The 24176-nt window shown below is 45.6% G+C and overlaps 1 long non-coding RNA gene across 1 annotated transcript in view; it reads left to right on the top strand.

The window, feature by feature from the left end:
* The first annotated feature begins 11532 nt into the window (after positions 1-11532).
* The window catches only part of LOC137307094 (uncharacterized), an 80975-nt gene continuing 68331 nt past the window's right edge, over positions 11533-24176 (top strand). Inside the window, exons 1-2 of the long non-coding RNA XR_010959032.1 lie at positions 11533-12021; positions 12397-12482. This is a non-coding gene — a long non-coding RNA (uncharacterized lncRNA). The remainder of the gene's footprint in view (positions 12022-12396; positions 12483-24176) is intronic.

The raw sequence follows: 24176 nt of genomic DNA, 5'->3' as shown, positions 1-24176 counted from the left end.
CAAATCTAAAGAACACAAGAAGTCGGAGCAGGACCCGGCCACTTAGCCCCTGGGCCCTCTCCGCCACCCACAGGGCATTGACCGATCCGAACTCAGCTTCATGTCCAATTTCCTGCCCGCTCCCCATAACCCCTAATTCCCTTTACTTCTAGGAAACTGTCTATTTCTGTTTTAAATTTATCTAATGATGTAGCTTCCACAGCTTCCTGGGGCAGCAAATTGCACAGACCTACCACCCTCTGAGTGAAGAAGTTTCTCCTCATCTCAGTTTTGAAAGAGCAGCCCCTTATTCTAAGATTATGCCCCCTAGTTCTAGTTTCACCCATCTTTGGGAACATCCTTACTGCATCCACCCGATCAAGACCCTTCACAATCTTATATGTTTCAATAAGATCGCCTCTCATTCTTCTGAACTCCAATGAGTAGAGTCCCAATCTACTCAACCTCTCCTCATATGTCCGCCCCCTCATCCCCGGGATTAACCGAGTGAACCTTCTTTGTACTGCCTCGAGAGCAAGTATGTCTTTTCTTAAGTATGGAGACCAAAACTGTATGCAGTATTCCAGGTGCGGTCTCACCAATACCTTATATAACTGCAGCAATACCTCCTTGTTTTTATATTCTATCCCCTTAGCAATAAAAGCCAACATTCCGTTGGCTTTCTTGATCACCTGCTGCACCTGCATACCAACTTTTTGATTTTCTTGCACTAGGACCCCCAGATCCCTTTGTACTGCAGTACTTTCCAGTCTCTCGCCATTAAGAAAATAACTTGCTCTCTGATTTTTCCTGCCAAAGTGCATAACCTCACATTTTCCAATATTATATTGCATCTGCCAAATCTCCGCCCACTCACCCAGCCTGTCTATATCCCCTTGCAGGTTTTTTATGTCCTCCTCACTCTCTACTTTCCCTCCCATCTTTGTATCAACTGCAAATTTTGATATGTTGCACTCGGTCCCCTCCTCCAAATCGTTAATATAGATTGTAAAGAGTTGGGGACCCAGCACCGACCCCTGTGGAACACCACTGGTTACTGGTTGCCAGTCCGAAAATGAACCATTTATCCCAACTCTCTGCTTCCTGTTCGATAACCAATCCTCCACCCATGCCAGAATATTACCCCAATCCCGTGATTTTTTATCTTAAGTAATAATCTTTTATGTGGCACCTTGTCGAATGCCTTCTGGAAGTCAAAATACACTATGTCCACTGGTTCCCCTTTATCCACCCTATACGTTATATCCTCGAAGAACTCAAGCAAATTTGTCAGACATGACTTCCCCTTCATAAAGTCATGCTGACTTTGTCCTATTAAATTATGCTTATCTAAATGTTCCGTTACTGTCTCCTTAATAATAGACTCCAAAATTTTACCCACCACAGATGTTAAGCTAACTGGCCTAGAATTTCCAGCCTTCTGCCTACTACCCTTTTTAAATAACGGTGTTACATTAGCAGTTTTCCAATCTGCCGGGACCTCTCCTGAGTCCAGGGAATTTTGGAAAACTATCACCAAAGCATCCACAATCCCTACTGCCACTTCCCTCAAGACCCTAGGATGGAAGCCATCAGGTCCAGGGGATTTATCCGCCTTGAGTCCCATTATTTTACTGAGTACCATCTCCTGAGTGATTTTAATCGTATTTAGCTCCTCCCCCCCGAGAGTTCCCTGTTTGTCCAGTGTTGGGATATTCTTAGTGTCCTCTACTGTAAAGACTGAAACAAAATATTTGTTCAGCATTTTTGCCATCTCCATGTTTCCCACCATTAATTTCCCGGTCTCATCCTCTAAGGGACCTATGTTTGCCTTAGCCACCCTTTTTCTTTTTATATAACTATAGAAACTCTTGCTATCTGTTCTTATATTTTTTGCTAATTTCTTTTCATAATCTAACTTCCCTTTCTTAATCAATCCTTTAGTTACTTTTTGCTGTCTTTTGAAGAATTCCCAATCTTCTATCCTCCCACTAAGTTTGGCTACCTTATATGTCCTTGTTTTTAGTCGGATACTATCCTTGATTTCTTTACTTAGCCACGGATGGCTGTCATTTCTTTTACACCCTTTTTTCCTCAGTGGAATATATTTATTTTGAAAGTTGTAAAATAACTCCCTAAATGAACACCACTGCTCATGTACCGTCTTACCCTTTAATCTATTTTCCCAGTCCACTTTAATCAATTCCGCTCTCATACCATCATAGTCTCCTTTATTCAAGCTAAGTACGCTTGTTTGAGAATCAACCTTCTCACCCTCTAATTGGATATGGAATTCAACCATGTTGTGGTCGCTCGTTCCAAGGGGATCCTTAACTAGGACATTATTAATTAATCCTGACTCATTACACAGGACCAGGTCCAAGGTTGCCTGCCCCCTTGTAGGATCAGTTACATACTGCTCAAGAAATCCATCCCTGATGCACTCAATGAACTCGTGCTCAAGGCTGCTCTGCCCAATTTGATTTGTCCAGTTAATATGATAATTAAAATCCCCCATAATTATGGCTGTTCCCTTATTTCATGCCCCGACTATTTCCTGATTAATACTTCTTCCAGCAGAGTTGCAACTATTAGGAGGCCTATATACTACGCCCACTAATGTTTTTTTCCCCCTTATTATTCCTTATCTCCACCCAAACTGTTTCATTATCTTGATGCTTTGTCCCAATATCATTTCTCTGTATTACAGTGATTCTTTCCTTTATTAACATAGCCACCCCACCTCCCCTTCCTTCCTGCCTGTCCTTCCTGATTGTTAAATACCCTGGCATATTTAATTCCCAGTCGTTGTCACCCTGCAGCCATGTTTCTGTAATGGCCACAAGATCATACCCATACGTAGTTATTTGTGCCGTTAACTCGTCCATTTTATTACGAATGCTACGTGCATTCAGATAAAGAACTTTCAAATCTGTTTTGTGACGCTTAGTTCCTGCTTTTTCCTTTTTTAACACTTTACCTATTACTCCATACCTTCTGTCCCTTCCTGTTACGCTTTCCTCTCTCTCCCTGCTCAGGTTCCCAACCCCCTGCCACTTTAGTTTAAACCCTCCCCAACAGCACTAGCAAACACTCCTCCTAGGACAGCGGTCCCGGCCCTGCCCAGGTGCAGACCATCCGGTTTGTACTGGTCCCACCTCCCCCAGAACCGTTTCCAGTGTCCCAGGAATTTGAATCCCTCCCCCTTGCACCATTCCTCTAGCCACGTATTCATTTGAAATATCCTCCTATTTCTACTCTGACTAGCACGTGGCACTGGCAGCAATCCTGAGATTACTACCTTTGAGGTCCTATTTTTTAATTTACCTCCTAACTCCCTATATTCTGCTTTTAGGACCTCATCCCCTTTTTTACCTATATCGTTGGTGCCTATGTGCACCACGACAGCTGGCTGTTCGCCCTCCCCCTCCAAAATGTTCTGTAGCCGCTCCGAGACATCCTTGATCCTTGCACCAGGGAGGCAACACACCATCCTGGAGTCTCGGTTGCGGCCGCAGAAACGCCTGTCTATTCCCCTTACAATTGAGTCCCCTATCACTATAGCTCTGCCACTCTTTTTCCTCCCAGCCTGTGCAGCAGAGCTACCCGTGGTGCCAGGAAGTTGGCTGCTGCTGCCTTCCCCTGATAAGTCATGCCCCCCAACAGCATCCAAAGTGGCATATCTGTTTGAGAGGGGGATGGCCACAGGGGACCCCTGCACTACCTGCCTGCATCTCTTACTCTTCCTGGTGGTCACCCATTCACTTCCTGCCTGTATACCCTTTACCTGCGGTGTGACCAACTCGCTAAACGTGCTATCCACGAGTTTCTCTGCATCGCGGATGCTCCACAGTGAGTCCACCCGCAGCTCCAGCTCCGAGATACGATCGGTCAGTAGCTGCAGGTGGACACACTTCCCGCACACATGGTCGGCAGGGACACTGGTAGTGTCCATGACTTCCCACATCTTGCAGGAGGAGCATATCACGGGTGCGAGGTCTGCTGCCATGACTTGCCTCAGCTTAGTTACCCCTTTTAAATTACGTTGAAATTAGAAAATGTTAACTATACTAGGGACCTAGGTTCACTAAAAAAAAACACTATCTGCTATAAAACCTGCAGATCTTCCCTTTCTTATTACTTTACTTACAGTAAAATGGTAGAAATACTCACCTGAACCTACTCACCAATCAGCTGCCTCCCCTGTGCCGCGTCACTTTCTGACTGGTGACGTCACCCCGAACTGCCGCTGTTTTTCTCCCCGCTCTGGTCTCGCTCTTTACCGCCGCTCACCGACTTTTAATGATGCAGCTTCCACAGCTTCCTGGGGCAGCAAATTCCACAGACCTACTATCCTCTGAGTGAAGAAGTTTCTCCTCATCTCAGTTTTGAAAGAGCAGCCCCTTATTCTAAGATTATGCCCCCTAGTTCTCGTATCACCCATCCTTACTCCTTACACATAAGCTCCGCTGATAACCTGATATCTGACGAATTTCCTTTCCATGTTCCATTACATTTATGCTTTTCTTTTTAGGATTCAAACGAGGGGGCACAAAGTTAAACACGAAGCAATTTGGCAACATGCAGGTCTCCGTATCAATGCAAGAGCACGCAGAAGGAATCCCAATGGACCAAACCCCTTCTCATTCACTGCCACTGGAAAAAAATCCAAACAGACCAAACCCTTTCCTATTCCCTTCCATCACAGAGAATCACAAAGAGAAAAACCCCTTCTCAATCCAAGCCATTATCGAGAGTGCGGTGCCCAGAACTGAACACAGTTCTCGAAATGAGGTCTAACCAGAGCTCTGTATAACTTCCACTCCTTTTTATTCCAGTTCCCTTGAGATAAAGATCAAAATTTAATCTCCATTTCACCTTATATTTTTAGTGAATTCTGTACTTGGACCCCGAAATCTCTCTCCTCCCCCACAGTTTCTATCTTCTTGCCATTTAGAAAATACTCGGATCTATCTTTTTAAGGTCCCAAGTGGATGACCTCACACTTTCCCACGTTGAACTCCATCTGCCACTGTTTTGCCCACTCACTTATTCTATCAATGTCCCTTTGCAACTTTCTGCTCCCATCTATAAAGCTTACTGTGCCATCTAACTTAGTTTCATCAGCACACTGGGATAGAAGGTTCTCTACATAAGAATAGAACAGATAGAAGCAGGAGTCGGCCCGACGGCCCCTTGAGCATGTTCCGCCATTCAATCAGACCATGGCTGATCTTCGACCTCAACTCCACTTTCCCGCCATCCCCATATCCCTTGATTCCCCTAAAATCCAAAACTCGATCGATCTCAGACTTCAATATACTCAACGACTGAGCGTCCAAAGTCCTGTGGGTGAGAGAAGTCCGAAGATTCACAACACTTTGAGTGAAGAATTTTTTCCTCATGTCGGTCCTAAATGGCCGACCCCTTATCTTGAGAATATGACCTCTAGTTCTTGACTCTCCAGCCAGGGGAATCAGCCTCTCAGCATCGACACTGTCAAGCCGGCTAAGAATTTTATACATTGCAATGTGATCACCTCTCTTTCTTCTAAACTCCAGCGAATGTCGGCCAATTTTACACACTATCTCCTCACAGTAAAATTGCAGCAAGTCCTCCTTATTCTTATATTCCAACACCCTTGCAATAAAGACTAACATTTCATTTGCCTTCCTCACTCTCATTAGACCCTTGGCAACTCACGATTTCCAGTATGTTTTTCCTCCATTCATTCTATAGGGAAAATAAATCATCGTTGAAAACATTTCTCTCTAATTATACCCGTTTGTGATTGGGGAACAAAATCCAGCTGAACGGCAACAAATTTGGAGGTTCTGAAGAAAGTAGATTAATTGCAATCGCCGGGGATCGAACCCGGGGCAGCTATACTCACCACTATACCACCATCGCTAAAAATAGCCATCAACAAAATAGTTCCCAACCATCAGATCCTGAACAGGCACTGCAGGCTGTTGCATTTTGTACTTCATTTAAACTGGTTTCTGACGGATCCTTTCTCGCTCTGCTGCAGTTCCCGTTTCCGTCCAGTCGATGACGCCAAGCCCCAATCAATGGAAATTACACAACAGCCAGTAATTCTTCACCTGATATCGGACTGAAGAGATAGTCGATCCCTGCAATACTTGACCAGCTGGAAATACACTTTGCCGCAATTCACATCAGCCATCAAGTAAAGTTAAATAATTTCATGAAATTATTACGGAGACCTGACTGCCAACTGGGCACAAATGGCAGCTTAATATTCAAGTTTATAAGATCTTTAGAAAGGACAGAGAAGTAGGGAAAGGAGGAGGAGTAGCAATATTGCTAAAGGACAATATTACAGCAGTTGAAAGATAGAGTATCAGGGAGGGTGAGGGGGCAGTGTAAACACTCTGAGAGAGACCCATCAAAAGTGGCTCCACTGTACTCCTCCAGAAGGTATAAGAAGGGCGAGTTCGGGAAGATTTCTTCATTCTTTGTGAAAGTGTTTGTGAGATTGTGGAAATGCCTGGAAGAGGAAAATCCGGCGGTAAAGATCGGGCCAAGACCAAGTTTCGCTCATCCTGGGCAGGACTGCATTTCCATGTGCGCCGTGTTCACAGGTCCTGCGAAAGGGGAACTATGCTGAACTCTGAAGTCCTGTCACATCCAGTCGTGAATGGTGGTGGATAATTAAACACATAACGGGAGGTGGAGGCTCTGTAAACATCCCCATCCTCAACGATGGCGGAGTCCAGCACGTGAGTGCAAAAGACAAGGCTGAAGCGTTTGCAACCATCTTCAGCCAGAAGTGCTGAATGGATGATCCATCTCGGCCTCCTCCCGATATCCCCACCATCAGAAAGCGAGTCTTCAGCTAATTCGATTCACTCCACGTGATATCAAGAAACGGCTGAGTGCACTGAATACAGCAAAGGCTATGGGCCACGACAACAACCCGGCTGTAGTGCTGATGAATTGTGCTCCAGAACTAGTTGCGCATCCAGCCAAGCTGTTCCAGTCCAGCGACAACACTGGCATCTACCCGACAATGTGGAAAATTGAACCAGGTATGTCCTGTTCACAAAAAGCAGGACAAATCCAATCCGGCCAATTACCGCCCCATCAGTCTACTCTCAATCATCAGCAAAGTGATGGAAGGTGTCTTCGACAGTGCTATCAAGTGGCACTTACTCACCAATAACCTGCTCACCGATGCTCAGTTTGGGTTCCGCCAGGATCACTCGGCTCCAGACCTCATTACAGCCTTGGTCCAAACATGGACAAAAGAGCTGAATTCCAGAGGTGAGGTGAGAGTGACTGCCCTTGACATCAAGGCAGCATTTGACCGAGTGCGGCAGCAAGGAGTCCTCGTAAAATTGAAGTCAATGGGAATCAGGGGGAAAACTCTCCAGTGGCTGGAGTCATACCTAGCAAAAAGGAAGATCGAAGTGGTTGTTGGTGGCCAATCATCTCAGCCCCAGGACATTGCTGCAGGAATTCCTCAAGGCAGTGTCCGAGGCCCAACCATCTTCAGCTGCTCCATCAATTACCTTCCCTCCATCATACGGTCAGAAATGGGGATGTTCGCTGATGACTGCACAGTGTTCAGTTCCATTCGCAGTCTGAGCACGCATGCAGCAAGACCTGAACAACATCCAGGCTTGGGCTCATAAGTGGCAAGTAAAATTCGCGCCAGACAAATGCCAGGCAATGACCATCTCCAAAAAGAGAGAGTCTAACCACCTCCCCTTGACATTCAACGGCATTACCATCGCTGAATCCCCCACCATCAACATCCTGGGGGTCACCATTGACCAGAAACTTAACTGGACCAGCCATATAAATACTGTGGCTACAAGAGCAGGTCAGAGGCTGGGTATTCTGCGGCGAGTGACTCACCTCTTGACTCCCCAAAGCCTTTCCACCATCTGCAAGGCACAAGTCAGGAGTGTGATGGAATAATCTCCACTTGCCTGGATGAGTGCAGCTCCAACAACACTCAAGAAGCTCGACAACATCCAGGACAAAGCAGCCCGCTTGATTGGCACCCCATCCACCACCCTAAACATTCACTCCCTTCACCACCGGCACACTGTGGCTGCAGTGTGTACCATCCACAGGATGCACTGCAGCAACTCGCCAAGGCTTCTTTGACAGCACCTCCCAAACCCGCGACCTCTACCACCTAGAAGGACAAGAGCAGCAGGTACATGGGAACAACACCACCTGCACGTTCTGCTTCAAGTCAAACACCATCTCGACTTGTAAATATATCGCCGTTCCTTCATCGTTGCTGGGTTAAAATCCTGGAACTCCCTTCCTAACAGCACTGTGGGAGAACCTTCACCACACAGACTGCAGCGGTTCAAGAAGGCGGCTCACCACCACCTTCTCAAGGGCAATTAGGGATGGGGATGAAATGCCGGCCTCACCAGCGACGCCCACATCCCATGAACACATAAAACAAAGATTTAATCTAATAACAGGACCAAACTTATTAAATCATTTGAAGAAGGAACAGATAGACTAGGTTCATGTTGTAGATGTGATATATTTGGATTTTCCGAAGGCCTTCGATAATGTACCGCATTGTAGACTCATGGCTAAGTTCAGAGCACGTGGACAGGTTTTAGAATGGATCGGAAGCTGGCTACAAAACAGAAAACCGAGAATAGAGGTCCAGGGTCGGTACTCAGACTGGCAATAGTTGGGAAGTGGTGTTCCACAGGAATCGGTGCTGGGAACACTGTTCTTCACAATTTACAATAATGATTTGGATTCCGGAATCGGATGTACAATTTCAAAATTTGCCGATGACATCAAATTGGGGGATGTCTTTAATACCAAGGAAGAATGTGTCAAAATTCAAGAGGACATTAATAAACTTGCAGAATGAAGAATAAGGAGATCACATACTGTTTGGATAATAAGAGTCTAAACGGGATAGAGGAGCAAAGGGATCTCATGGTGCAGATGAACAAATTACTGAAAGTAGCGACGCTGGTGATAAAAAGGCAAATCAAACACTAGGATTCATTTCGAGAGGGATAGTATTGAAAAGCTAAGAAGTTATGTTAAACGAGTATGGAATCTTGGTTCGACCACATTTGGAATAGTGCGAACAGTTCTGGTCTCCATATTATAGACATAGGGGCATTGGAGAAGATGCAAATAAGATTCACAAGGATGATACCAGAAATGAAAGGATATTCTTATCAGGAAAGGCTGAGCAGACTGGGTCTCGTTTCAGTGGAAAAGTGAAGGCTGAGGGTTGACCTGATAAAAAATTTTAAGATAATGATAGGGTTTCTCAGGATAGCTGAGGCCAATAGTATTGATGCATTTAAGGGGAAGATAGATCAGCACATGAGAGAGAAAGGAATAGAAGGATATGCCGATAGGGTTAGATGAAGTAAGGAAGGAGGAGGCGCGTGAGCAGCAGAAACGCCGGCATCAGACCAATTGGGCCGAATGGCCTGTTTCTGTGCCGTAATTTCGATGTAACTCGATGTAAAGGCTCTTTTCAGAGCCACCCACTGTATCTGTGAAAGGGCTGGTTACTGTCTGAAGGGAGACGCTGATATCATGCTACCAGTGCTGCTTTGAGCTGCTTTTGTCTCGGTGTGGACGAGATGAGGTATTAATGGGACTGGAGTCGGTGCACCGACCACATTCCGGTACTTTAAACGGTAACTTATGGACCCCAGTCCACACATCACCAGATTTCTTGTATTTATTTCAACTACTTGCCATGCTGGGCTCGTAAAGCATCACCAGAACTGCTCGACTAACCTTTCAACATCTGTGGGATTCAGCGCTTCGCTCCGTTTCTGTTCCATTTTGTTGGATTATTTGCATAACGCATCAAACTCACTGGGGAATCACTGAAATGTAACTCTGTACAGAAACAAATAACAGTGAACGGCCTGGTCCCCAGGAGATCAGAAATATTACTCGCCTTTCACCTTATTGACTAATACACCGTGTTTCGAGTCCACCTCCCCGCGTTGTTTCCACATGGGGATCAAATAGAGAGGGCGGGAGGGGAGGAGACAGAGTGATGGACAGGGCGGAGAGCGGCCTCTGATCTTCCAGCTCCACCTCCAGCTTTCCCCATCGGCAATTTCGAACCGTTTATTGATAATAGAACCGAAAGACAGCGGTCCGCACAAACCCTTGCAGACTCGGGCTTCATATTCAAGGATTCCCAGGAACCCGGAGCTTTTAAATAAGCCCCGTTACAATTAACAGTCAGTAATATTCCTGCCGAAATACAGTCCCTGCTATAACGAGTCAACCCGCCTGCTTCCATTTCAGTCCCACGCCCGATTCTATCTCCCCACACATCCCCTCCCAGACGGGTTCAGCATTTCACAAACACCTTATTCCAGCTGATTTGGAGAATCTCATGTGTTGGGGTTGAGTTGTGACGCGGAGTTTCTCCGCCAGTGTTACCGTCTCACAGAGACTCTCGCCCTGAATCTGTGAAAAGAAAATGACCATGAACTGGGAGTGGAGCCGAACCCATCCCCAGTTACAGTGAGGCCCGGACACCCCATTCTCTCTGTTTATATTAGACAGTATCCCACCTTCATGTCCAGCACCAGAGAGAGAGACACACACACATACACACTTTCAATCTTACACTTCATTGTGTTCATATCAACCCCAATAGCTGCATCCAACCTTCATATGCAGCATCAGAGCGGGAGAGAAAGAGAGACTGATACGATCACAGAGCGAGCGGAGAGGCACAGCGCCACAGTATCAGTTCCAGTCTGACCTGTAAAGTTGCGTTTTATGCAGAAAATCCCGTTGGAGAGACAGAAGATGCATTCTTATCTCTCACTGATATACCAGAGACGGACACACTATTAATCCAACAGTCAGCGACAGTGCAGAGAGTGAGAAAATCAATGTGGGCCGAATTTAACACTGTCTTGCCTGTTGTACCATATTCGGTTTTGCAAATCAGATCCGTTCGCGATTACTCTCAGTGACCGAGAGTCTCACTCTGATTATATTAACCTGGGACTGTTGCTGTCAGGTATTAATCCTGCACAGTACCAGCAAATACACCGACTCCAACGTTTCTCCTATGTTTCTCCAGGATTGGTTTGAGAAAACCTGCCTTCAGTTTCGGAGTCACACGTTACTTAATCGGTAAAGGGGCCAAGAATGAACAGAACACATTGGCTCATTTCAAAACGTCCCACTTTATCTCTGAAAGTCTATTTACCATCAAAAGATACCGAGAGAAACAGCAGGGATGGAAACATCTCGTTTAACAGTTGGAGATTGTAAAGTCAGTCTGGATTCCAGCGTTCGGCACTGGTGGAATCCCATCTGTTTCCCATTCTGGTGCCTGTTCCTGCACTGCCTGTGGACCCCATTCCCTCTGACCTTTCCCCCACTTCCTTTGCTCAGACTCTGAAAAATTCCAATTGGGGAAAGTTTCCATCGATTTTTGTATTGGGAATTAAACCAGATATCTGCGCATGCGTGACTCAGCCCCGCCCCCAGCGCTGCTTGCTGGTGAGCAGAAGAGCGCATGCGCGCTCCCCTCCCCCAGCTCGGCCTGTGGGCGACATTCCCTCAGTGAGCGGAAGAAGATGGTTAAAAACAGCCGGGAATGGAGAGATCACGGCCCCCGGGGGAAGGGAGCAAAGAGCAGCCTCGTTACAGCAGCTCATCGCTTCGGGACCGTGTCCGCAGATGGGCTCAGAGATCGGCATTGAGTCCGGGGGAAGGTCAGGGGGAGTCCGGGGGCTGTTTGTAAGAGGCGGAGTGGATCAGGATCTCGTCCCGGAACATGGAGTGAGAGGGGGAAGGGAGAGGTCATTCTCGGGCTGTGTGTGTCCAGGGTGAGGGAGAGAGAATGGGAAGATCCTGATATTAAAATCATTGCTGCTTTCTCTCCCCAAACCAGGAGTGAATTGTTCCTGGTTTATTTCCAGTCTCACCCTGTTTATTGTGATTGGCCAGTGAACAGTGGAAACAGAGCCGGACAGTCAGGACGTGGGGAGTGAAACAAAGAGCATCTGTTGCAGGCACCAGGTGAGAAGTGTGAAGGACACATTTTAAGCAGCAGCTCTTTGCTTTCAGTTGAACGGTTAATCCCATGGGAGAGGGGATGAGAAACCTGACCGGTACAAAGGCCCCTCCCCATCGGGTAGTCCCATTCATGGATCAGTGCAGGGGTTGGGTTGTGTCTGGATATCACTAAATTGTTTTAAAATCGCCCAACACACCTGGTATACAGAAGCTGAGTGCTGCAGTACTGCAGTGGAGTCAGACACTGACACTCTTTGTATCACTGGTTTTCATTTGTGGATATTCAAAATAATTATTAACAGAGATATTAAACTGATCACTTTTGTATTTTCTACCTCACCTGTTCTTGAGTTACAAGAGATACGTTTCTTTCCACAGGCAAACCATTGAAGGATCCAGAATGAATGTGAAGTTTCCTCCACCCGAGTCAAAAGAACAGTGCAGCCAGCTCCTTCTCACACACAGTAGGTATATTATCATTCACAGAGCACAGAGACACAGACAGGCCATCAGGTCCACAGTCTCAGACAGCAGAAGTGGTCAGTCCCACACTGATCCCAGGTTCCAGAGACACATTTTCAATCCAACAGTCAAACAGAGCAGGTGAGGCAGACGCTGTTTCCATTTCCCCCGAACTCAGTCCCGCTGACAGGAAGATACAAAAATCCCAGTCCAAAGTCACACTTTCAGGTTGTCCATTTCACAAAAGGGCAACATTAGCCATGAATTAAATACCAGATACCCCGAGATTCAAATTGAATACTCGCCCAGAACTCTCACACACACTTGAGTTTAATTCATGCAGTATCCATTCGAATAGCATATGAAGAGATACAAATTGCAAGTCCAAAACTCATGTACAGTATCAGTTTGAGAAATGCTGTGACAGTGTAACCTGAGAAACAAATTAGAAACCAGTTTATAATACACTCATAGTATGAGATTTAAAGATACAGCATCAATTCTATTTGCACAGACTGAGATACACATGACACATGAGTCGAAAAATCTTATAAAATAAATTTAAAGATGCAGTATCAATTAATTTAGTACAGACTCATCCACACATTATATACCAATTCAAAAATATCAGTTTTAAAGATACATTATCATTCACAATATTACTCACAGAGATACAGATTTAATAGGAGTCCAAAAAGCACACAAATTATCTGATTAAAACCTCCAGCATCAAATCCTAAAGTGTATCCATATTTACCAACGACAAAATGAGAAAAAAATATTTCAACATGAAGGTATTAAAGTTACAGTATTGAACACCATAACGTAATCTGAGCGAATAATTATATACAGATACAGAATGAATCTCACACACAGATACAGTACAGAGACACACAGACACAGAATGAATCCCACACTCAAACACCATACCAGAGACTGACAGAAGCAGAAGGAATCCCAAACTCACATCCAGCATGAGAGGTTGCCAGACAGAGAGTGAATCCCACACACAAGGATGGTACCAGAGATGACAGATAGAGAATGAATCCCACACAGGCATACAGCACCAAGGACTGACTGATACCGAGTTCATCCCACACTCTCATAAAGCACGAGAGACTGAGAGGTAAAGTAAGAATCGCATGCTCACACATAGTACCAGCGACTGACAGATACAGAATGAATCCCGCACTCACACAGAGTACCAGAGACTGACAGATACAGAATGAATCCCAAGCTCAAACACAGTAGCTTAGATTGACAGCTTCAGAATTAATCCAACACTCACACACAGGACCAGTGACTGACAGACACAGAATGAATCCCACATTCACACACAGTACCAGAGATTGACAGATGCAGAATGAATCCCACATTCACACACAGTACCAGAGACAGAGAGATAGAGAATGAATCCCACACTCAAACATCGTACCAGAGACTGCCAGACACAGAATGAATCCCACACTCACACACAGTAGCAGAGACTGACCGACACACAAATAATCCCACATTCACAAACAGGACCAGTGACTGACAGACACAGAATGAATCCCAGAATAACACACAGTGACAGAGACTGACTGATACAGAATGAATCCCGCACTCACACACAGTACCAGAGTCTGTCAGATGCAGAATGAATCCCACATTCACATACAGTACCAGAGACAGAGAGATAGAGAATGAATCCCACACTGAAACATCGTACCAGAGACTGCCAGATACAGAATGAATCCCACACTCACACACAGTAGCAGAGACTGACCGATACACAATTAATCCCACATTCACAAACAGTACCAGTGACTGACAGATACAGAATGAATCCCAGAATAACACACAGCGACAGAGACTGACTGATACAGAATGAATCCCGCACTCACACACAGTACCAGAGTCTGTCAGATGCAGAATGAATCCCAAACTCAAAACACAGCAGCAGGAACTGACAGATACAGAATGAATCCCACACTCACACACAGTACCAGAGACTGATAGGTACAGAATGAATCCCACATTCACACACCGTACCAGAGACTGACAAATACAGAATGAATCACACACTCACCTGCAGTACCAGAGACTGACAGATGCAGAATAAATCCCACACTCACACATCGTACCCGAGACTGACAGATACGGAATGAATCCCACAATCACACACAGTATCAGTGAGTGACAGGTACAGAATGAATCCCACAATCAAACACAGTACCAGAGACTGACAGATACAGAATGAATCCCACACTCACACACAGTATCAGTGAGTGACAGGTACAGCATGAATCCCACACTCACACACAGCACCAGAGACTGACAGACACACAATGAACTCCACATTCACACACAGTGCCAGAGACTGACAGAAACAGAATGAATCCGACACTCACACACAATACCAGTCACTGACAGATACAGAATGAATCCCACACACACACAGTACCAGAGACTGACAGATACAGAATGAATCAAACACTCACACACAGTCCCAGAGACTGACAGATGCAGAATGAATCCCAAACTCACATGCAGTATCAGAGAGTGACAGACACTGAATGAATCCCAAACTAACACAGAGAACCAGAGACTGACAGATACAGAATGAACCCCACATTCACTCACGGTACCAGAGACTGACAGATACAGAATGAATCCCACACTCACACACAGTACCAGAGACTGACAGATACAGAATGAACCCCACATTCACTCACGGTACCAGAGACTGACAGATACAGAATGAATCCCACACTCACACATAGTACCAGAGACTGACAGATACAGAATGAATCCCAAACTCACATGCAGTATCAGAGAGTGACAGAAACAGAATGAATCCCACATTCACACACAATACCAGTGACTGACAGATATAGAATGAATACCACACTCACACACAGCACCAGAAACTGATGGATGCAGAATGAATCCCACACTCACACGCAGCACCAGAGACTGATAGAAACAGAATGAATCCCACACTCACACACAGCACCAGAGACTGACAGATACAGAATGAATCCCACACTCACACACAGAACCAGAGATTGACAGATACAGAATGAATCCCACATTCACACACAGTCCCAGAGACTGACAGATACTGAATGAATCCCACACTCACGTACAGTACCAGAGACTGATAGAAACAGAATGAATCCCACACTCACACACAGCACCAGAGACTGACAGATACAGAATGAATCCCACACTCACACAAAGAACCAGAGACTGACAGGCACAAAATGAATCACACACTCACACACAGTACCAGAGACTGACAGATGAAAAATGAATCCCACATTCACACACAGTACCAGAGACTGACAGATGCAGAATGAATCCCACATTCACACACAGTACCAGTGACTGACAGATACAGAATGAATCCCACACTCACACATCGTACCTGAGACTGACAGGTGCAGAATGAATCCCACACTCCAAAACTGCAGCTGAGATTGAAAGCAACAGAATGAATCCCACACTCACACGCAGTACCAGAGACTGACCGATACACAATGAATCCCACATTCACAAACAGCACCAGTGACTGATAGATACAGAATGAATCACACACTCAAACACAGTACCAGAGACTGACAGATGCAGAATGAATCCCACACTCACACATGGGACCAGAGTCTGACAGATACAGAATGAATCCCACACTCACACACAGCACCAAAGACTGACAGATACAGAATGAATCCCACACTAACACACAGTACGAGAGACTGACAGATACAGAATGAATCCCACACTAACACACAGTACCAGAGACTGACAGATACAGAATGAATCCCACACTCACACACAGTACCAGAGACTGACTGATACAGAATTAATCCCACACTCACACACAGCACCAAAGACTGACAGATACAGAATGAATCCCACACTCACACACAGTACCAGAGATTGACAGATACCGAATGAATCCCACACTCACACACAGTACCAGAGATTGACAGATACAGAATGAATCCCACACTCACACACAGTGCCAGCGACTGACAGATACAGAATGAATCCCACACTCACACACAGCACTTGAGACTGACAGATACAGAATGAATCCCACACTCACACACAGTACCACAGACTGACAGATACAGAATGAATCCCACACTCACACACAGTGCCAGCGACTGACAGATACAGAATGAATCCCACATTCACACACAGCACCAAAGACTGACAGATACAGAATGAATCCCACACTAACACACAGTACCAGAGACTGACAGATGCAGAATGAATCCCACATTCACACACAGTGCCAGCGACTGACAGATACAGAATGAATCCCACTCACACACAGCACCAAAGACTGACAGATACAGAATGAATCCCACACTAACACACAGTACGAGAGACTGACAGATACAGAATGAATCCCACATTCACACACAGTACCAGAGACTGACAGATGCAGAATGAATCCCACATTCACACACAGTACCAGTGACTGACAGATGCAGAATGAATCCCACACTCACACATGGGACCAGAGTCTGACAGATACAGAATGAATCCCAAACGCAAACACAGTATCAGAGAGTGACAGGTACAGAATGAATCCCACACTCACACATGGGACCAGAGTCTGACAGATACAGAATGAATCCCAAACGCAAACACTGTATCAGAGAGTGACAGGTGCAGAATGAATCCCACACTCACACACAGTACCAGAGACTGACAGGTGCAGAATGAATCCCACATTCACACATAGTACCAGAGACAGAGAGATACAGAATGAATCCCAAACTCACATTCAGTCCCAGACGCTGACAGATGCAGAATCAATCCCACACTCACATTCAGTACCAGACGCTGACAGATACAGAATGAATCCCACACTGACCAACCACACCAGAGACTGACAGATACAGAATGAATCCCACACTCACACACAGCACCAGAGACTGGCACATACAGAATGAATCCCACACTCACACACAGTACCAGAGAATGACAGATACAGAATGAATCCCACACTCACACACAGCACCAGAGACTGGCACATACAGAATGAATCCCACACGAACACACAGTACCAGAGACTGACAGATACAGAATGAATCCCACACTCATACACCTTACCAGAGACTGACAGATACAGAATGAATCCCACACTCACACACAGTACCAGAGACTGACAGATACAGAATGTATCCCACATTCACAAACAGTACCAGAGACTGACAGATACAGAATGAATCCCACACTCACACACAGTACCTGAGACTGACAGATACAAAATGAATCCTGCACTCACACACAGTACCAGTGACTGACAGTTGCAGAATGAATCCCACAGACTCACACACAGTCCCAGGAACTGACAGATACAGAATGAATCCCACACTCACACACACTACCAGAGACAGAGAGATACAGAATGAATCCCATACTCACATACTGTACCAGAGACAGAGAGATACAGAATGAATCCCACACTCACACATGGAACAGAGACTGACAGATGCAGAATGAATCCCACACTCACACACAGGATCAGAGAGTGACAGACACAGAATGAATCCCACACTCACACACAGTATCAGAGACTGACAGATACAGAATGAATCCCACACTCACACACAGTACCACAGACTGAAAGATACAGAATGAATCCCACACTCACACACAGTACCAGCGACTGACAGATACAGAATGAATCCCACACTCACACACAGTGTCAGAGACTGACAGATGTAGAAAGAATCCCACACTCACACACAGTACGAGAGACTGCCAGATACAGAATGAATCCCACACTCACACACAGCACCAGAGACTGACAGTTGCAGAATGAATCCCACATTCACACACAGTGCCAGCGACTGACAGATACAGAATGAATCCCACTCACACACAGCACCAAAGACTGACAGATACAGAATGAATCCCACACTAACACACAGTACGAGAGACTGACAGATGCAGAATGAATCCCACACTAACACACAGTACCAGAGACTGACAGATACAGAATGAATCCCACACTCACACACAGTACCAGAGACTGACTGATACAGAATTAATCCCACACTCACACACAGCACCAAAGACTGACAGATACAGAATGAATCCCACACTCACACACAGTACCAGAGATTGACAGATACCGAATGAATCCCACACTCACACACAGTACCAGAGATTGACAGATACAGAATGAATCCCACACTCACACACAGTGCCAGCGACTGACAGATACAGAATGAATCCCACACTCACACACAGCACTTGAGACTGACAGATACAGAATGAATCCCACACTCACACACAGTACCACAGACTGACAGATACAGAATGAATCCCACACTCACACACAGTGCCAGCGACTGACAGATACAGAATGAATCCCACATTCACACACAGCACCAAAGACTGACAGATACAGAATGAATCCCACACTAACACACAGTACCAGAGACTGACAGATGCAGAATGAATCCCACATTCACACACAGTGCCAGCGACTGACAGATACAGAATGAATCCCACTCACACACAGCACCAAAGACTGACAGATACAGAATGAATCCCACACTAACACACAGTACGAGAGACTGACAGATACAGAATGAATCCCACACTAACACACAGTACCAGAGACTGACAGATGCAGAATGAATCCCACACTAACACACAGTACGAGAGACTGACAGATACAGAATGAATCCCACACTAACACACAGTACCAGAGACTGACAGATGCAGAATGAATCCCACACTAACACACAGTACGAGAGACTGACAGATGCAGAATGAATCCCACACTAACACACAGTACGAGAGACTGACAGATACAGAATGAATCCCACACTCACACACAGCACCAAAGACTGACAGATACAGAATGAATCCCACATTCACACACAGTGCCAGCGACTGACAGATACAGAATGAATCCCACTCACACACAGCACCAAAGACTGACAGATACAGAATGAATCCCACATACTCACACACAGCACCAAAGACTGACAGATACAGAATGAATCCCACACTCACACACAGCACCAAAGACTGACAGATACAGAATGAATCCCACACTCACACACAGCACCAAAGCTGACAGATACAGAATGAATCCCACACTCACACACAGCACCAAAGACTGACAGATACAGAATGAATCCCACACTCACACACAGTACCAGACACTGACAGGTGCAGCATGAATCCCAAATTCACACACAGCACCTGAGACTGACAGATACAAAATGAATCCTGCACTCACACACAGTACCAGTGACTGACAGTTGCAGAATGAATCCCACAGACTCACACACAGCCCCAGGAACTGACAGATACAGAATGAATCCCACACTCACACACAGCACCAAAGCTGACAGATACAGAATGAATCCCACACTCACACACAGCACCAAAGACTGACAGATACAGAATGAATCCCACACTCACACACAGTACCAGACACTGACAGGTGCAGCATGAATCCCAAATTCACACACAGCACCTGAGACTGACAGATACAAAATGAATCCTGAACTCACACACAGTACCAGACACTGACAGGTGCAGCATGAATCCCAAATTCACGCACAGCACCTGAGACTGACAGATACAAAATGAATCCTGCACTCACACACACTACCAGAGACAGAGAGATACAGAATGAATCCCACACTCACACACAGTACCAGAGACAGAGAGATACAGAATGAATCCCACACTCACACACAGTATCAGAGACTGACAGATACAGAATGAATCCCACACTCACACACAGTATCAGAGACTGACAGATGCAGAATGAATCCCACACTCACACACAGGATCAGAGAGTGACAGACACAGAATGAATCCCACACTCACACACAGTACCAGAGACTGACCGATACAGAATGAATCCCACACTCACACACAGGGTCAGAGAGTGACAGACACAGAATGAATCCCACACTCACAAACAGTACCAGAGACTTAAAGATACAGAATGAATCCCACACTCACACACAGTACCAGAGACTGACCGATACAGAATGAATCCCACATTCACAAACAGTACCAGAGACTGACAGATACAGAATGAATTCCGAACTCAAACACAGTATCAGAGAGAGACAGATACAGAATGAATCCCAAAAATCACACACAGTCCCAGAGACTGACAGGTGCAGAATGAATCCCACACTCAAACATCGTACCAGAGACTGCCAGATACAGAATGAATCCCACACTCACACACAGTAGCAGAGACTGACCGATACACAATTAATCCCACATTCACAAACAGTACCAGTGACTGACAGATGCAGAATGAATCCCAGAATAACACACAGCGACAGAGACTGACTGATACAGAATGAATCCCGCACTCACACACAGTACCAGAGTCTGTCAGGTGCAGAATGAATCCCATATTCACACACAGCACCAGAGACTGACAAATACAGAATGAATCACACACTCACCTGCAGTACCAGAGACTGACAGATGCAGAATAAATCCCACACTCTCACATCGTACCCGAGACTGACAGATACGGAATGAATCCCACAATCACACACAGTATCAGTGAGTGACAGGTACAGAATGAATCCCACACTCACACACAGTACCACAGACTGACAGATACAGAATGAATCCCACACTCACACACAGTGCCAGCGACTGACAGATACAGAATGAATCCCACATTCACACACAGCACCAAAGACTGACAGATACAGAATGAATCCCACACTAACACACAGTACCAGAGACTGACAGATGCAGAATGAATCCCACATTCACACACAGTGCCAGCGACTGACAGATACAGAATGAATCCCACTCACACACAGCACCAAAGACTGACAGATACAGAATGAATCCCACACTAACACACAGTACGAGAGACTGACAGATACAGAATGAATCCCACACTAACACACAGTACCAGAGACTGACAGATGCAGAATGAATCCCACACTAACACACAGTACGAGAGACTGACAGATACAGAATGAATCCCACACTAACACACAGTACCAGAGACTGACAGATGCAGAATGAATCCCACACTAACACACAGTACGAGAGACTGACAGATGCAGAATGAATCCCACACTAACACACAGTACGAGAGACTGACAGATACAGAATGAATCCCACACTCACACACAGCACCAAAGACTGACAGATACAGAATGAATCCCACATTCACACACAGTGCCAGCGACTGACAGATACAGAATGAATCCCACTCACACACAGCACCAAAGACTGACAGATACAGAATGAATCCCACATACTCACACACAGCACCAAAGACTGACAGATACAGAATGAATCCCACACTCACACACAGCACCAAAGACTGACAGATACAGAATGAATCCCACACTCACACACAGCACCAAAGCTGACAGATACAGAATGAATCCCACACTCACACACAGCACCAAAGACTGACAGATACAGAATGAATCCCACACTCACACACAGTACCAGACACTGACAGGTGCAGCATGAATCCCAAATTCACACACAGCACCTGAGACTGACAGATACAAAATGAATCCTGCACTCACACACAGTACCAGTGACTGACAGTTGCAGAATGAATCCCACAGACTCACACACAGCCCCAGGAACTGACAGATACAGAATGAATCCCACACTCACACACAGCACCAAAGCTGACAGATACAGAATGAATCCCACACTCACACACAGCACCAAAGACTGACAGATACAGAATGAATCCCACACTCACACACAGTACCAGACACTGACAGGTGCAGCATGAATCCCAAATTCACACACAGCACCTGAGACTGACAGATACAAAATGAATCCTGAACTCACACACAGTACCAGACACTGACAGGTGCAGCATGAATCCCAAATTCACGCACAGCACCTGAGACTGACAGATACAAAATGAATCCTGCACTCACACACACTACCAGAGACAGAGAGATACAGAATGAATCCCACACTCACACACAGTACCAGAGACAGAGAGATACAGAATGAATCCCACACTCACACACAGTATCAGAGACTGACAGATACAGAATGAATCCCACACTCACACACAGTATCAGAGACTGACAGATGCAGAATGAATCCCACACTCACACACAGGATCAGAGAGTGACAGACACAGAATGAATCCCACACTCACACACAGTACCAGAGACTGACCGATACAGAATGAATCCCACACTCACACACAGGGTCAGAGAGTGACAGACACAGAATGAATCCCACACTCACAAACAGTACCAGAGACTTAAAGATACAGAATGAATCCCACACTCACACACAGTACCAGAGACTGACCGATACAGAATGAATCCCACATTCACAAACAGTACCAGAGACTGACAGATACAGAATGAATTCCGAACTCAAACACAGTATCAGAGAGAGACAGATACAGAATGAATCCCAAAAATCACACACAGTCCCAGAGACTGACAGGTGCAGAATGAATCCCACACTCAAACATCGTACCAGAGACTGCCAGATACAGAATGAATCCCACACTCACACACAGTAGCAGAGACTGACCGATACACAATTAATCCCACATTCACAAACAGTACCAGTGACTGACAGATGCAGAATGAATCCCAGAATAACACACAGCGACAGAGACTGACTGATACAGAATGAATCCCGCACTCACACACAGTACCAGAGTCTGTCAGGTGCAGAATGAATCCCATATTCACACACAGCACCAGAGACTGACAAATACAGAATGAATCACACACTCACCTGCAGTACCAGAGACTGACAGATGCAGAATAAATCCCACACTCTCACATCGTACCCGAGACTGACAGATACGGAATGAATCCCACAATCACACACAGTATCAGTGAGTGACAGGTACAGAATGAATCCCACACTCACACACAGTACCAGAGACTGACAGATACAGAATGAATCCCACACTCACACACAGTATCAGTGAGTGACAGGTACAGCATGAATCCCACACTCACACACAGCAGCAGAGACTGACAGATACAGAATGAATCCCACACTCACACACAGTACCAGATGCTGACAGACACACAATGAACTCCACATTCACACACAGTGCCAGAGACTGACAGAAACAGAATGAATCCCACACTCACACACAGTACCAGAGACTGACAGACACAGAATGAATCCCACACTCACACACAGTACCAGAGACTGACAGATACAGAATGAATCCCACACTCACACACAGAACCAGAGACTGACAGATACGGAATGAAACCCACATTTTCACACAGTCCCAGTCACTGACAGATACAGAATGAATCTCACACTCACACACAGTACCAGAGACTGACAGATGCAGAATGAATCCCAAACTCACATGCAGTATCAGAGAGTGACAGATACTGAATGAATCCCAAACTAAGACAGAGAACCAGAGACTGAAAGATACAGAATGAATCCCACACTCACACACAATACCAGAGACTGACAGACACAGAATGAACCCCACATTCACTCACAGTACCAGAGACTGACAGATACAGAATGAATCCCACACTCACACACAGTACCAGAGACTGACAGATACGGAATGAATCCCACATTTTCACACAGTACCAGTCACTGACAGATACAGAATGAATCCCACTCTCACACATAGTACCAGAGACTGACAGATACAGAATGAATCCCAAACTCACATGCAGTATCAGAGAGTG

The sequence above is a fragment of the Heptranchias perlo genome, chromosome X, assembly GCF_035084215.1.
Source record: "Heptranchias perlo isolate sHepPer1 chromosome X, sHepPer1.hap1, whole genome shotgun sequence".
NCBI classification, from domain to species: domain Eukaryota; kingdom Metazoa; phylum Chordata; class Chondrichthyes; order Hexanchiformes; family Hexanchidae; genus Heptranchias; species Heptranchias perlo.
Note: the sequence above shows the minus strand (reverse complement) of the source record. Positions and strands in the feature narration are given on the sequence as shown.